Source organism: Sorex fumeus, unplaced genomic scaffold (genome assembly GCF_029834395.1).
Source record: "Sorex fumeus unplaced genomic scaffold, SorFum_2.1 ptg000054l, whole genome shotgun sequence".
Lineage (NCBI taxonomy): Eukaryota > Metazoa > Chordata > Mammalia > Eulipotyphla > Soricidae > Sorex > Sorex fumeus.
Window position 1 is genome coordinate 50,423,604 of NW_026606111.1, and position 18,735 is coordinate 50,442,338.

Genomic DNA, 18,735 nt, shown 5'->3' on the forward strand with positions numbered 1-18,735 from the left:
TTCCAAATCCCCCATCTTCTAATAATTAAGTGCTACAACCACGAACTGCTCCTGGATCCATGTAATGCCATCAATGGCCAACATCCAGAGACTGGATCTTATTTAGAAGACAGCAACTCTGATTGTCCAGTTCTCACTCTCAGAGAACCTGGTAGGTTTCTGTGAGTATTTTGCCCGCATGGCGGAGTCTTTGTTTCTGGTCACTGTTTCTTTTGAGGTACAGAAGCTGCTTAATTTAAGATAGTTCCCTTTGTTTATCTCTGTTTCCAGTTGCTTGTCAAGTGGCGTGTTATATTTGAAGATACCTTTAGCTTCAATGTTGTGGAGGGATTAGCCGACCTTGTCATCAATGAGCCTGAGGGATTCTGGTCTGATGTTGAGGCCTTTGACCCATTTTTATCTGACTTTTGTGCATGGTGTTAGGTAGATGTCTGAGCCATTTTTTTTTTTTTTGCATGTAGCTGTCCAGTTTTTTCTGCACCGTTTGTTCAGAAGGACTCTCTTGATCCACTTCACATTTCTTGCTCCCTTATCAAAGATTAGATGATTATATATTTGAGGGTGTGTGTCAGTATATTCAATCCTTTTCCATTGGTCTGCAGCTCTGCCTTTGTTCCAGTACCATGCTGTTCTCATTATTATCGTTTGTAGTAGAGTTTGAGGTTGGGGAAGGTGATGCCTCCATTGTCTTTTCCCCAAGAATTGCTTTAGCTATTCGTGTGCGTTTGTTGTTCCATGTGAATTTCAGGAGTGCTTGATCAATTTCTTTGAAGAATGTCATGGGTATCTTTATAGGGATCAAGTTGAATTTTTACAATGTTTCATGGAGAATTGCCATTTTGACAATGTTAAATCTCCCATTCCATATGCAGTATATATGTTTCCATTTCCTAGTGTCTTTTTTAATTTCCTGATGTATACGTCCTTTACCTCTTTAGTTAAGCTGATTCCAAGGTTCTTGATTTTCTGCGGCACGATTGTGAATGGGATTGCTTTTTCATGTCACTTTCTTCTCTCTCATTACTTCCATATAAAAAAGCCATAGACTTTTGGGTATTGAGTTTATAGCCTGCAATTTTACTATAAATGTCTATTGTCTCTGGGAGTTTTTCGTAGAGATTTTAGTATTGGGCTGGAGCGATAGCACAGCGGGTAGGGCGTTCGCCTTACACGCGGCCAACATGGCCGACCCGAGTTCGATTCGTCTGCCCCTCTCGGAGAGCCCGGCAAGCTACCGAGAGTATTTGATATGCCAGACAAAGTAACAACAAAGTCTCCAATGGAGACGTTACTGGGCCCGCTCGAGCAAACCGACGATCAACGGGAGGGCCTTTACCTTTACATCTCAAAGTGAATTCTCTGAATATAGTATGATATCTTCTGTGAATAGTGAGAGATTATTTCTAACTTTCATACATGAAAAACCCTTAATATCTTTTTCTTATCTATTTTTTCTTCCAAGTACTTCCAGTACTACATTGAAGAGAAGTGCCAAAATGAATTTTTACTTAGCACATTCTGTCTGTAAATTTCTATCCTAAGAACGGTGGAAGAAACAGTGATATCTTAGTAATTTACAAGTAAATTATGAAGACAGATAATTTAAAAGAATTTCTTTGTATAAATTTCAAACTGTGTAGCTTTTATTAAATATATTAAGAATAAATCGTAGGTCTTGATTATACCATGAAGATTATTTTCCTGTTAGAAGTTACCCTTCTAAAATGCAATAAAGAGACACATTTTGAAAATGTTGATTATTCGTTAATTCATTCAATGAATGATTGTAGTCTGGTTGTGCAGTGCCTGCAGGAAGTCAACCTGTACCCTCAGGTGAGTGCATCAACAGTCTGATTGTGTCTTCATGCTTCCCGATAACCTCAAATGGCCACTGTGCCTCTGGCTGGCTCCCAACAACTCAGGACTACGTTTCCCGAGAAATTAAACTCCCAAAAGATATGTGGGAGCCATGTTAACAAACCACCCCTGGCTCAGCTATACAAGCTAATGCATTGGTCTTGTTTCAGAGACCCATAGACAAATCTGGAAGATGTCGACAGCCACAGTTAACCTTGGACCTGCAAAAGGCTGAAGACACTAGGGTAAATCAGAGGGAGGCAGGTTAGTTTGCTGCCCACCCAACCAGAACCCAGTGCAGCCACTAGCTCCCACAATCCAAAATCGCCACCATGCTCTCCTCTGGTTTCCATCGTCTCAGGATGGCTCTCACTGAAATATAACAGCTGAAAATTTGGATATGCGGGTTTTGTGACTGAAATCTCCAGGCTTTCTCTGGGCAGGATGGGCATCCCACCCCCACTGCCCTGTACTTACGGAAGCCTCAGCAGTCATTTCCATACCTCAAAGCTACTCCAGGCTTACCTTCCTGATAAAAATGCTAAATTCCTTGCACAAACATGATGACCTCTTAGTACCTGTACGAGACCCTTAATGCACAAAATAAAAAGGAGACAGAGAGAAAGAATTAAAGAGCCTTCCATAGAGACACACTGGGGGTGTGTGTAGGGTGTTGGGGGATGGTTTTAGGGAACCAGGAATATTGATTTTGGGAAATGTACACTAGAGGAGGGACGGATGTTGGATCGTTGTATGACTGGAAGCAAATTATGAATAGATTTGCAATGGTCTATCTCACAGATATTGGATAAAACATTAAAAATATATATCCTTCATTTGTACCTCAGAATACTGATGGATCTTTAAAACCCAGCATATCTATTTTTGTGTTCTCTGTAGGAAAAAAATGTTAATCACCTGTGTGCCAATAGCTTGTAGAAAGCTAAACGCAAAGATATATCAATGACTGTCTTTGGCATGAATACTGTAATTGCAGCTATGTTATGTTTTAGAATCAGTTCATGGACAAGAAGTCAAGAGGAGCAGTGGCAAAGTGCATCAATGTTGAATGGATAATGTTTCAGGAGCTTGCAAGGGAGATGGGAAGATTTGGCATGAGTAAAGGGAAGAAACAGAAGAGTGAAGTACTAATAAGTATCATGAGAAAAATGCAAGGGAGGACATTTCCTGGCAAGTGTCACACTCTGTTGAGATTTTGGTGAGGATAAGTATTAGAAAGTATCTTTCCCATTTAGTGGTAAAAAGGTAACTTTGATGGGTGTATTTAAAATTTACTTTAATGATTAGAATTACCAAGAGATACAAAGTTACAAAGTTGCTCATAATTGACTTTCAGTCATCTAATGTTCTAGAACCTTTCCAGTATATTGGGGCATTTTTGAAGGAATATCCCTGGTGCGAAGACTAGGACATCTGAATCTTAACACATTTCACCAAATATATGATCTGTACTCACATGATTTACATTGTCTCCCCTGCTCTTTGATTTATGTTTTCATGCAATATTTCCTTGTGAACCTCACTTCAAGTGAGGCTCCCTTATTAAGACAAGTACATGTTTCTGGGGCACTACATATTTTTTGGTTGCTGGGAGAGTCTGTAAAGCAATGCTCAGGAGGTGTGGGGGCCCCACAGACAATTTTCAGAAAACGTGGCCATGGTGCTTGTGGTCCTCTGAGGCTATACAGCCTTTGATACTCTGGCAATCAGGTTGTGCTGGGAGTCAAATTGAGTGCATGTGAGACAAGTTCCATAAGCACTACACTATCTCCTGAAGCCTTGGGTATTAGATTTATGTCAGCATTCTGAGGTCCTCCCTTTTGTCAGAAAGCAGAGACTTGTGCAGGAGAAAGTGGAAGAGACTTTAGGGTTTAGCTAGGTTGACTGAGTAGCTGGTGATACCATTAAGATTGAACATAAAGTAAAAATAAAACAAGAGCCCCGTGCCTTTTCCCGCTGAACTCGACACCCTCCACAGGGGTACACCTGCGGACAACACCTGCAGCAGCTCCTTTGGACTATCCATCACCTAAACAGCCCTCCCCTCCAGGTGGGTAGAGGGAGCACCACTCCTCCACTCCTCACCCCCAGCCCCCCACCTTTTCCTGCAGAACTGAACACCCTCCAGCAGGGGACACCTGAGGCAGCTCCATGGGATTTTCCATTGCTCCTCCTACATTCCAGGATCCTGGGTGGGAGTGACCCTGGGATGGGCCAGGGGCGTGGCCACCATATAGGGAGCGTTTCCTCCCAGAAGTGGGCGTGGCCTTCTCCTGGGTGGCCAGCCACAGTTATATTTCCCAATCTGGGCTCTCAGGACTTTCATCTCTCACTTTGTCGCCTAATACCGGCTAAAAATTTCTGACCACCTCTACTAGAATACAACAACATCCCACTCGCCTACTCCATTTATAACAAAAGACCTGTATGAAATGTGCTGTACAAGCTCAAAACTAAAAAGTACCTCCTCCAAAGCGCAAATCTCCACCACAAGGAGAATATGAAGAAAAGAATCCCGAATCCTCAACCGAGGTTTTCCACAATTGCACTCTCTTTGATAAAGAATTCCAGGATAAAATGCAGAGGGTGTTCAAGGACCTACTCAAAGAGTCAATGGAAGAGATATCCAAAGACTAAAAGAGAAATGAAAAAAACAATAGAAAAGAGAGCCAAGAAAATACAGGAAGAAAAGAGAACAGAATTTTAAAAAGCTAGAAAAAGAAGATTCACAAATAAAGGATTCAGTGGATGAAATTGAAAAGTTAGTAAGTGCCCATAGCAATAGGATAAGTGCAGCTGAAGTTAGGATCAGCGAGCTTGAAGGTGAGCAACAGAAATCCCACTGGGAAGAACAAGCAATAGCAAAAGACCTCAAAATGGCTCTAAGGAGAATCAGAGACCAAGGGGATGACACCAAGAGGAACAACATTAGAATCATTGGAGTACCAGAAGGACAGGGAAACAACCCCAATGAAAAAGCTAGAGTAAAAGAAACCATTGCTGAAAAGTTCCCAGAGTTAAGGAAAGCAGACATCCAGATCCAAGGAGCCAGAAGGGTACCAGCTAAAGGAGACCCCAGAAAAAACACTCCAAGCATATCATAGTCAGAACGATGGATGCTGTGGACAGATACACAATATTACAAGCAGCAAGGTCAAAGAAGGAAATTACATACAAAGGAGCACCCCTTAGATTCACAGCAGACCTATCAGTGGAAACCCTCAAAACCGAAGGCAATAGTGGGATATAGTGAAAAAATTCAAAGAAATGAACGTCTCACCGAGAATACTCTATCCAGGAAAACTCCCACTCAAATTCGATGGAACGATACACCACTTTTTAGATAAACACAAACTCAGGAACTTCATACACTCAAAACCAAATCTAAAAGAAGAACTAAAGGGGCTCCTGTAAGAAAAGAAGGAAAACACGTGTAAACACAAACAACTCCTACAGGAAGATGGCACAAACCCCCATGACAATACTCTCCCTTAATGTCAATGTCTAAATGCACCTACTAAGAGACACAGAGTGGCAAAATGGATCCAGAAACTGAAACCAGCATTCTGCTTTCTACAAGAAACTCATCTGAACAATCAGAGCAAACACAGACTCAAAGTGAAAGGATGGAAAACAATCCTGCAAGCAAACAGGTCCTTCACAAAAGCTGGGATGCCCACACTAGTATCCGACAACATTAATGTCAGGCTGAAAAATATTAGAAAGGGACAGCAAAGGCCACTTTCCCTTCATCAAGGGATACATACAACAGGAAGAAATCATACTCTTAAATGTATAAGTACCTAATGAAGGAACAGCTAGATACTTAAAACAACTGCTAACAGATTTTAAAGAGGACAGTGCTAGCAACACAATAGTAGATGGAGACTTCAACATCGCCTTATCACCTCTGGATAGATCAACAAGAACAAAACTCAGCAAGGAAATATTGGCTTTGAATGAAGAAATAGAAGAGAAAGGACTTATAGACCTATACAGGGCTTTACACGCCCCAAAGAAAGAATACACATTCTTCTCCAGTGCTCCTGGAACATTTTCCAAAATCAACTATGTGCTAGGCCACAAAACATACCTCAATAGAATCAGGAAGATAGAAAGAGTATCAACAATCTTTTCAGACCATGATGCACTGAGGATAGATCTGAATCACACACAGACACGGACAACCAAATCGAACACCTGGAAAATAACCAAGTCACTGCTGAACAATGTGTGGGTCAAGAAGGACGTCAAGGATGAAATCAAAAGATACCTGGAAACAAATGAGAGCGAAGACACGAATTACCAGAGCTTATGGGATGCAGCTAAATCCCTATTAAGGGGAAAATTCATAGCTCTGCAAGCATATCTATGGACGGAAGAAAAGATGCACATAAGCAACTTATTTCACAGCTCAAGATCTTAGAAAAGGATCAAGAAAAGGAGCCTAAATCGGGCAGAAGGACAGAGATCATAAAACTTAGAGCAGAAATCAACGACATGGAAACCTAAGAAACAATCCAAAAGATCGATGAAACCAAGAGCTGGTTCTTTGAGAAAATAAACAAGATAGATAAACCACTAGCAACACTCACAAAGAAACAGAGAGAGAGAAAACTCATAAACCGAATCAGAAATAAAAATGGAGATATCACAATGGAAACCAAAGAAATTCAAAAGATCATCAGAGACTACTTTGAAAGTCTGTATGCCAAGAAAAAAGAGAAGTTAGAAGAAATGGATAAATTCCTGGATTCCTATAATCTCCCAAAAATGAGTCAAGAGGATATAAAATACCTGAATAGACCTAGTCATAAAAATGAAATTGAAACTGTAATCAAAATTCTTCCCAAAAACAAAAGCCCAGGTCCAGATGGATTCACTACCGAATTTTTCCAAACATTTAAAGAGGATCTACTGCCCGTCCTTCTCAATCTTTTCCAGGAAATTGAAAAAACAGAAACTCTACCAAACAGTTTCTATGAATCCCATATCTCTCTAATACCAAATGGAAACAAAGACACCACGAGAGAAGAAAACTACAGGCCGATATCACTGATGAACACGGAGGAGAATATTCTGAACAAAATACTAGCAAAGAGAACTCAACAGCTCATCAAAAAGATCATACACCATGACCAAGTGGGATTCATCCCGGGGATGCAAGGATGGTTTAACATTCGGAAATCAATCAACATAATCCATCATATCAACAAAAGATAAAAATCATATGATCATATCAATTGATGTAGAGAAAGCTATTGAGAAGATCCAGCATCCGTTTATGATGAAAACCCTCGCCAAATTGGGGATAGAGGGGACTTACCCCAATATAGTTAAAGCCAGCTACCACAAGCATACAGCAAGCATCATCCTCAATGGGGAAAATCTGAGAACGTTCCCCCTAAGATCAGGAACGAGATAAGGATTCCGACTCTCTCAACTGCTGTTGAACATAGTACTGGAAATACTAGCAATAGCAATTAGGCAAGCAAAAGAGATTAAGGATACTGGAACAAAGGTAGAGCTGCAGAGCTATGGAACGGGGTTGAATATACTGACATCTCCCCTCAAAAAACATATGACCATCTAATCTTTGAAAAAGGGGCAAGAAATGCGAAGTGGAGTAAGGAAAGTCTTTTTAACAAATGGTGCTGGCAAAACTGGACGACTACGTGCAAACTACTGGGCTTCGATCTCTGCCTAACACAATGTACAAAAGTAAGATGAAAATGGATCAAAGACCTAAACATCAGACCGGAACCCATAAGGTACATTGAAGACAAAGTTGGCAAAACCCTCCATGACATTGAAGCTAATGTTATCTTCAAGGATGTCACGTCACTGGCCAAGCAAGTGGGAATATCTTAAACTAAGAAGCTTCTGCACCTCAAAAGAAACAATGACTAAAATACAGAGAGAGTCTACAGAATGAGGAAGGATATTCTCCAAATACACATCTGAGAAGGGGTTGATATCAAATATATACAAAGTACTGATTGAACTCCACAAGAAGAAAACATCCAACCCCAACAAAAAATGGGGCAACGAAATGAACAGAGACTTAATCAAAGAAGAAATCCGAATGGCTAAAAGGCACATGAGAAAATGCTCTACATCTTTAATCATCAGGGAGATACGGATCAAAACAACAATGAGATATCATTACACACCACAGACACTGGCCCACATTCAAAAAAACAAAGGCAACCTTTGTTGGCACGATGTGGCGACAAAGGGACCCTCTTTCACTGCTGGTGGTAATGCCGACTGGCTCAACCCTTTCGGAAAACAGTAGAGATGATTCTCAAAAAATTAGAATTTGAGCTCCCATTTGACCCAGCAATACCACTCCTGAGAATATACCTCGGAGACGCAAAAAAGTATAGTCGAAGTCACCCCTGCACTTATTTTTTCATTGCAGTACTATTTACAATAGCTAGAATATGGAAAAAACCCGATTGCCTGAGAATAGATGACTGGTTACAGAAACGTTGGTACATCTACACAGTGGAGTACTATGTAGCAGTTCAAAAAAAATGAAGTCATGAAATTTACTTACAAGTGCTACTGCGTGGAAAATATTATGCTAAGTTAAATGAGTCAGAAAGAGAGGGACAGACATAAAAAGACTGCATTCAACTGGGTAACATAAAGTAGCAAACTAAGAGAATAACAACAAGAACAGCTGTGATAAATACCAGGTTCTTCACTCCATGGCTTAGATACCAGCCTCACACTCTAGGGGTAAAGGCAGCTCAGATAGAGAAGGGAGCACCAAAAAAAGGGTGCTGAGAAGAACATTAGCTTGCGGTTGCCTGAGGCATGCGCCAAACCATGCTGGCGAATTAGCTCAAGAGTTTTCGAAGATAGGCGATTTTTTGTAGCTATATCTCTCTTGGCGTTCCTCGCACATTCATGGAGGTGCTGAACCAGTGGATTGTATTCCTCGTCAATGTTGTCAACAATGGCATCTTCCCATGTTGCCGCAATAGTAGCAAAGAGTTCCCAGTTGGTGGTCATTCTGGGAGATCTCTTTTTGAACTTTGCAGCCCTTTCTCCCCGCTCTGTGAAGTAGAATTTTGCACGAAGGAGACGGTGGTCCGATCCCGTTCGAAATTTTGGGACAACAGCAACTTCAGTCAGGCAAAACCATTGATTGAATATGATGTGGTCTATTTTGTTGTGGAATCCTCCACCGGGAGACTCCCATGTCCATCATTTAGATTCTGCCTTCTGGAACTGTGAGTTACCATGAATGGTCTTGGTCAACATGATGAACTCAGACAGTCTCTCACCCTGTTTGTTCCATTCTAGGCCATGGGTCCCGATGTGAAGTTCTTCAGCTGATCTTTTCGGTCCTATCTTGGCATTAAAATCACCCACAATGATCTTGTAGAAGGTGTGGTCTTCATTATAGAACTCCTCTAGCTCCATGTAGAACTTCTCGATTTCTCTTTAATCATAATGAGATGTTGGTGCGTAGAAAACGAAGATAGTGTGGTCTGTAAACCTGTAAATTTGATACATTTAAAAATTTATAATGGATTTTACAATAGTCTTTCAATTATGTATTTACATTAGTCCATATACAAGCATGATTTTTTAAAAATAAATTTCAGTGACAATAAAATTTTGGAGCTTTTCATAATTGTAATGATTTACTGCTCAGTCTATATTGATGTGAACATTTTTATCTATTTGTCTAATTTTCTGATTGTTTATTTAAGATCAGTAGTTAACAGCTAACTTACCGATGACTGATTTTGTGGCTCAGGGCTAAAGCACTTGGCTTGCGTGTATGAAACTTTGGGTTGGCCTCCTGCAAGGCAAATGCCCTACCCACTGTGCTGCAAAAGTTATATAAAATATACTAATAATAAGACCTAATGATGTTGGTGAACAGTGCAATATAAATGATTATTTAGTAATTTTCTTGATTTGTTAATGAAATGTGTAAGCTCTTGAGTATAATGGGAGTATTTTTCTAACATAAGAGTCTGAGGAAGGTGAAACTGTTATAACTGTCCTGTAGGATTCCATCTCCCTAGCCTGCTTCATTCTACCTCTCTCTCTATCCAATCCAGTCTTCTTCTTGGGAATCTGACCTCCTGATTGGCTAGCCTCTACCTTTCAACTGCCTAATTTATGACAACATTCTCCCACCCAACCAACCACCAACTGATAGAATCTTGAGGTTGGTACCGCTTGACCTTGAGCCTGGAAGTTGGTGGCGGAAAGAGATGGTCCTAGGAGAGTTAATGGAGTGATGGATGGATGGGAAGGAAACCGGGAAGGGTAGGGAACTGGACAGCTGGTCATCAGCATGGGAGATTTGGTAGATGTTTTCTCTAAATACTTTAACATGTTTTTCGTAAATGATAAGCAAAACAAAAATACGAAAATAAGATAGGTTCCAAAGAAGAGGTTACATATAAGACCGAGAGAGCTGAAAGGGCTGGCATTCCTTCTGGAGCTTTCAATCATACCAATTACTAAAGATGGTATTTTCACATCACTTAGCTGTGGAGAGGAATAGTGAGAAACAGAATGCCACCAGAAAAGCAAACTGGATGACCACCTTTCATAAATGCCAGGTGAAATGTGTTCATGAAATGTGTTCACATGTATCCCAAGTGCAAGTGTATTAACAGTAACATATATTTCACTATGTCTGCTTGGTACCAGTAACTACTTTGGTGGAAATGGAAGAAAACAAATGCAGTTTCTGACAGACGTAAGTCTAATCTACTAATCAATTTTCCCAGGAAAGGGTAGTTTAATGGCTGTGAACAGAAAAACTTGAAAAGTGTTTTGCTACCTTTCATGTATGGCTAGAGGAAAATGATCCCAGTCATCTCTCAAAACTAACAAGCTTCAACTCCCTTCAAGGACAGTTGTATTCAGTGAGGAAAAAATGCTGGGAGAAAAGTCTGAAATGATGGGAAAAGAGACAATAAGTTCAAAAGGAAGGACATGAAATTTGGGTTCCTCTGAAAACAAAGCTTGAAACCACAAGGTCTGGTGATCACACGATTTACTGGGAATGGGATCTGTGGAGGATAGGAGTGATATCAGGGATGTGAACAAGGAACATCCAAGTTAAGGAAGACTTAGGTAGCTGATTACCCCATGGGCAACATGGTTCCAAGACTACCAGAACTTACCAAGGAATTTACTTTAATTTTCTTTCTTTTATATGGTCACTTACAACATGTATTCTTTGACTTCTTCAACAGAATTTGCAAATGATTTTTAATTATTAAAAAAGTTTTATTAACATGTCTTTATTAAAAGGAAACATATAGGCCAAAGAGCTAGTGCAGTATGTAGAGGGTGTTTACCTTTTATGCAGCTAACCTGAGCTTAGTCCCCAGATCACTGTCCCTGCCAGGAGTGATCTCTGGATAGAGTTAGAAGTGAGCCCAGAGCACATCTGGGTGTGCTACCCTCCCACAAAAAAGGAAGAAAAGAAAAGAAAAACATATAACTGTTTCTTGAGTACATAGAGGTTAAGGGTGCCAACTGCTGTATAACATTTGAAAACCCCCAAATTTAAGAGATAGTCTGCTGTTGACCAAGAAGATGGTTTTTTAATAATATTTACTCATATTGTCTGCACGTAATGCTATTTGTGGCCTGTAAGTCTGTAAATTTTGATACATTTAAAAAAATTATAATGGATTTTATAATGGACTTTATAATGAATTTGTATTTTATAGTAATAAGTGATAAATTGTATTTCTGTTTTTGTGGGTTATTTAGGCCATAGTATGTGGTGCTTGGGACTTCTGACTCTGTGCTCAAGTGTCATTCCTGGTGATGCCAGCCATTAAGTTCAGTTGACTGTGTTCATGGTAAGTGCTTTAACCCCTCTACTAATTCCGGGGGGCCAATCAAATAATTTATCTGCATATATTTTATACATGCATGGCATACTTTGTCTTAGATTTTTTGTATTTCTAGGATATATTGATCGTTTTTAATTATTTTACATCAATACCAACCTCCAAAAAAGTTTCAAAATATAATTATTGACAAAAAATCCTATAGAGGTCCAAATTTGTATTGTTCATGGGATAACTATATTAAGAAGAAAATAGAACCACAATAAACATACAAATAAAATGAAGGTACATTTCTTTGGAGTCTTTCAATTATGTATTTATATTTGTATATATACAAGTATAATCTTTGAAAAATAAATCTCAGATACTATAACATTTTATTGAGTTTTTTATAATTGCAATGTTTTATTGCTAAGATGATATTGTTGTGAACATATATATCTATTTGTCTACTTTTCTGATTGTTTACTTAAGATCTGATATTAAAAGCTAACTTACTAGGGCTCGAGCCATAGCACAGCTGGTAGGATGTTTATCTTGCAAGCGGCCGACCTGGGTTCAATTCCCAGCATACCATATGCTTCCCTGAGCACCGCAAGGGGTGATTCCTGAGTGCACAGCCAGGAGTAATCCCTGTGCATCCCGAGGTGTGACCCAAAAAGAAAATAAAAAGCTAACTTACTTATGACTGGGTATGTAGCTCAGGGCTAAAGCACTTGGCTTGCAAGTATGAAATTTTGGGTTCTATTCCTCACACTATAGAAAAAAAAACCAAAATCACTAACTATGGTTGAAAATATATCTCAGTGGTAAAATATTTGCCTCACATTTGTGAGGTTATGGGTTTGATCCCTGAATTTCCAAATACGCTCACAAAAGCTAATTTACTTAAAGAATATTAAACTGCTTAAACCCAAGTACATAATGCCGTACTATTATACAGATTTAATTCTCAATAAAATAACTTGAAAAGGTCTATTTTTAGCATCTTTGCTAGGAAAAGATGTTACCTGATTTTTAAATGTTTGTAATTTGGGGACACATTTTAATTTGTCATTTTATTTTGTGCTCTTTGTCTACTAGTGAGCTTGAAAATTGCTCTTGTGTTTACGAGGAATTTACACTTCTTTCAATAGAGATTATATGATCATGGTTTATGCTTATTTTTTCTATACAAGTTTAAGAGCTAAATATTGATTTATTTCACAGCAGTAATTTATTAAAAACATTCATCATTTGCCTATCATATTAATTGCCATTAGTTGTTTGTTTTGCTTGTTTTTTGATCACTTAATTTACTTTTTATCTTTTCTTTCAGATTGTAAGATTTTCACACAAATGAGCATATGTTTTTCTTTATATTCTACAGTTTTAGATTGAGAACAACTGTTTGTTTTGTAAAATAAGATACTTGTGCATTTACAATTTCTTCTCATTATTTTTACATTTTAACACATCTTGATTCATCTACAATTTGTCATAGTAAGTGTTGTCATATTGAAAGAAACTATCATTATTTTCAATCATAGCACTGTAGCACTATCCTCCCGTGGTTCGTCCATTTGCTCGAGGGGCACCAGTAACTTCTTACAACAGATTGTGAGACTTGTTGTTACTGGTTTTGGCCTATTGAATACGTCATGGGTAGCTTGCCAGGCTTTTGCTATGAGGGCAAGATATTCTGGGTATCTTGCCGGGCAGAGGAATCGGAATCAGGGTTGGCCTCCTGCAAGGCAAATGCCCTACCCGCTGGATGTAAACGTTATATAAAAATACTAGGAATACCGAATGTTGTTTCTTTAACAGTGCAATAAAAATGATTATTTAGTAATTTTCTTGATTCATTATAGAAATACGTAAGCTCTTGAGTATAATGGGAGTAGTTTTCTAACACAATAGTCTGAGGAATTTGAAACAGTTATAACTGTTTTGTAGGATTCCATCTCCCTAGCCTGCTTCATTCTACCCCTTTCTCTTATCCAATCCGGTCTTCTTCTTGGGAATCGGACCTCCTGATTGGCTAGCCTCTACCTTTCAACTGCCTACTTTATGACATCATTCTCCCACCAAACCAACCACCAACTGGTAGAACCTTGGGGTTCCCATGCGGTTGTTTGTAAAAAATTTGAATCATCCTGGCAAGTGACCAGTAACCAATGACCAATCACCATTGACCAGTCATCTGTACTGGACACTTGTAGTCTTAAGCCGCTGCAGTTTACTGACTTACTCTCATACTGTCTCCTCTTCTCGTCTACCTTTCATCGGTATTTCCTCTTCTCTGACCATGTCAGGTAAGGAATAATACTTTTCAAAGCTTTTCATTAGATTTATCATCCCTAAACATAGCAGTCTAGTAAAAACAACATGTACTAGTGAAAGAAAGTATTCAAGTTGAATTTTATAAGCCTCATTTTAGTTGACTTTGACATTTGCTGTGTGATTTTAGACATTGGCTTTCTTTCTCTCACGTACAAACTGTTTTTCCTCATTGATTACTTTATATTTTAGACATATTTATGAGCTCAAATACAAACATATATTTGTGTTGATTCTCTGTGGTTCTTTTTACTTTTATTCGTGTATTTTACATAATATCCTTTGAAAAAAGCAAATCAGAGAGAGTATTTTTACAGAAAAAGAAAATGTAGATGCTGTGGAATCCTGCTGAAATATACTCGCATGTTTGCTCTGTAATGGTCTCTCCTCATGTATTTATACCTCAGTATTTTAAATATAGTGCTATTACACTGTAATAATCATTTATCTTTGAGTTTTCTATTTAAACCAGGTAATAAGAAAAATTGGGGCATGGGGAAGGTGTGGAGTGCTGAGCGATAGGGAGGCAAGCCCTCAAAGGTAAGAAAGTTTGGGATCACATTCATCAAACATTGACCAATCGAAACCAAGACGATATGAGGGAGAATAAAATAGGAAAGAAAGAATGAAAGAATATGGACGGCAATTATCACGGAAGGGGAAACCGTCTGGATTGAATGTTGAAGAAAACCAAGGATTTAAAATAAAAAAAGAAAGAATATATGTTAAATATGCTGAGGTAAATACACTGAGAGCAAGTCAAAGCAATTTACTTCAATAAATGCCAGGACTAGAAAGTATTCTGTTCCTTGAGTAGGGTACCAGTAGGAAAACCAGTATATCAGAAAGGCATCCTTGGTGACTTTTTTCCTTATTATCTCTATGAACACAGTACTTGGTACTTGACAATTTGGAATATAAACATGCATCAGAAATGATGAATCCCATAAATAGCTAATAGTGGTTATCTAGGTGGGTGGAAGAAATAGAATCTTCAATGTTTTATGACGTTCTGGTTTTTAAGTACATGTACGCTTGCCTGTTGAAATTTAAAAAATGGTATTTTCTAACTTGATTCAGGAGATTTGATTCATTTGTGTGGTAATTAGGTTCCAGGTTTAAGCTGCTTGTCATCTTTACAAATATTATTTCATGTGATTTTTTCTACCTAACATGAGAGTAGTTTGATAATAGTCAACTTCTGCTTTAGATCCTAAGAGGAAATAGGAAAATCAAGTCTCACATGTAGAATTACACATTTTTGTCATATTTGTTACTTTTGATTGTTCCTACATTAAAAACACTTAATGGGATTTTGGTGCTCATTTATTAAACATTGAGAAGAACGTTTTCCAGGTTAATAAATTTAATTCTACTCCAGGTTTTGAAAGTAAATTTCAATATTTTCTGATCATTTTTTATATGGTCTTTTCTGTTGTTTGTGTGATAAACTGAAATCATATGCTATGTTTAAAACGTGTTGTTTGGTGTTTAATATTCAGAGGTATTGATGAGAATAATTTTTGTAATTACAAAGTTTCTCTATTTTACTCATTTAAAACATTTCTTACCTATAAATACAATCACGTTTATTCCTATTTTCTTTTCGTTATGTAGTTACTGCTAAATCCTTCCTCTTTAATGGACTGGTAAGTTGTACACTCAAAAATCAACTTCTATTCCTTTTTTTGGCTAGCAGTTTTTCAAAAATAGAATACACTCTTCATATTGTATATGTGGAACAATTCATTAATTACCTTATTGGACTGTTTTATTTGGTTTTGTTTGAGACCACATCCACAGTTATTAAGGGTTTACTCTTGGGTCTGCTCTCCATAACTTACGGTACTATGCTGCTTGCTACAGAGTCCAGATTTCATTGATATCTATATACATCTTTTTCAGCTATGTGATACATATTTTTCACGATGTTTTCTTTATACTTCCTCCTATGTCAACCACATGACTTGGAAAAATTATAATTATGTATGCATAATTATTCTTAGAGTTATTAGTAACTACATTGTAGATAAACAATTTAAGACACAGAATTTAAATAAAGTTTTCCTTCCAAAAACATTTCTTGGGAAAAACTCAAGTAGTCATTTTTGAAGTGGATCAAAAATCAGGGTAACCTTTTATGCATCAACAAGATTAAGTCATAAGTGAACCGTAACTAACAGATCTTCATTGCACAAGTCAAAGGGAAACCTGTTGATTACAATGGTAAGAGTTGTAAAGACTCCAAATGCCTATATTAATGTAAGGTATCTTTCTAACCATTTCTGCATTGTAGTGACAATGCAGAATCCTGGAAAAAAGTCCACATGCTTAGGTTCCCTAACTTGGAAATTCATAAGGGGCAGAGAGATAGTACTGGAGGGGATAAGGCACTTGCCTTGTACACAGCCAATCTGCTTGGATCTCTGTTACTGCATACACTCTTCTGAATGTTACAAGGGGTCACTCCAGAGTGCAGAGCCAGAAAGAACCCAAGATCACTGTCAGTTATTGGTCGAAACTATACTCCTTAAATTGCCCAATAAAAATTATTGGAAAACATGAAGTCTCTTTGTCATTTCTGGCCCTCAGGTTTCTTCTTGTCCAGAGAATGTTACCCACTCTTAGACTTCCTAGTTTAGAAAAGCTTGCCTTATAAGAAATAACATATGAGTCAATAGGAGAACACGCTACAGGCATTGCTAGGGTAAGGAGAAACTATCTGTAAGCAAGAAATCCAAGAACAGACAAGATCACCTGGTTCTTCTACAGTTCTGTGTTCACTTTGGGAGCACGATACCAAATACACAAATTGCCAAAAGGTTCCAAGCTTTGAATCACACTAAATTGTTGGAAATTTGGAAACTCAGTTGACTGTTGGTACTAGAAGCATCTCGATGGCTTAAATTTTAAGTTCATATTGTTCCTCTCAGCGTTGAAGGAGATTATAAGTCTCACAGATTTTTTTCATCACCCTCTTGTTCCTTACAGTAAATTTTCAAAATCCTTCTGTATTGGGAACTGCCCATAGTCTGCAGCTTTCCCTTCCCGTTGTGAATGATGCAGCTTCCCTAACAGGAAGTATCTGCAACTACTCCAGAATATCTGCTCCTGCTGGTAGTTCTGCTTGGCTCCTGCCCTCAGCCTCTGGTACCTCTTTCCAACCACTGATGGTTAGTGCCTATCTTTACCAACATTTCAGCACAACAATGCTATCTGGAGTATTTCAGCAGTCTCACATATCCACCTCAGCTGCCTCCTACCCTATTGTTTTGGAATGGAATATTGCAGGAAGGGCTGAAGAGAAGTCTTCTATGGGATACTTTTTCTGTATCTTTCGTAGACCAAGACACCGCTGTCTCTTCCATGTCTAAGGCAGCTCGCTTTGAGAGATCCCTGGACACGTACAATACGGTGTCTGTGTACCCATCACTTTCTGCCAGTCTTGTTGAGAGAACACCATCTCAGGTTCCACATCAGAGTCAAAGCCTGTCACTTCCCTAACAGGAACGAACCCAGGTGTATTACAATCATCAAGGCACTCTGGGAACTCTCTTTTCTGGCCTGCAGTCCTATGACTCCATGTCATACATAGAGCAAAATGGCTCTGCCCCCCAAGCTTACAGCAACTCATCTAGAGAAATGGTTATTGTTCTGAAGGAGGTCCAGCCCCCAAATAACCAACCACCAACTTCCTCCTCTGGAATCCACTTCTCTGTGTCTTCTCAACCCCTCACAGAATCGAGATATCAAGGTGAGTTAAACTGAGAGAAGGGAAAGAAAACTCAAAATTGGGGTCAAAAAGAGGAAAACTGTCCATAGACAGGTGATATTTAAATACATTGAGATTTTTAAGTTTATGAAATGAATTTAACTAAGTTCATGTTTACACCCCTCACTCATTTTACAGTATGTTATTTTCGCACTCAACATAAGAGCTCCTAATGGACATTGGAACATGTGGTAGTAAAATGGACAACTAGGTTTCATATTATGAAGTTCAGGAGCACACAAAAGAATGCCACATTTTTTCCCTAGTTATTTCAATTTTTTTTAAATTTTTATTAGTTAAACACCATGAGGCACAGTTGTAGACTTACAAATTATTGTGCTTGGATTTAATTTATACAATGACTGAGTACCTATCCCTCCACCAGTGCCCATTCTCCACCACCACGGATCCCAGTATTCCGCCGACCACCCATACCCCATCCCACCCAGCCTCTGTGGCAGGGAATGCCACAATTTTCACTGTTCTATGTCAGAAGTCCTCCAGAATTACGACACTAAAAGCAAAATACATGTTTTAAACTAGTATTCTGTTATTTTCTTAAGAAATTCCAGAACTCCTATTGTAATGGTACCACTTTAACTTTCCCTTCCCTTAATGAACAGCAAGGTTCTGAATATACTTGTGTTTCAGAGATTCTATCTCAAATCATCAAATCTAGAATCTGCACTTCAGCACAAATATCATTCTGAAAGAGTGCTTCATTCATACTCTTATTCTATGATATTAACGTCCTTTTATTTTTCTATGAAAGTGACTAAATTGAGAGTAAAACACATTACAATGCTAATCTTTGTATGGAACTTATTAGTTTAAAAATCTTTATTTTTTTAAAAAAAATCTTTTGTTTGGAGGACATTGAATCTGCGTCATAGCACAAAGTGCTCAGGAATTACTCCT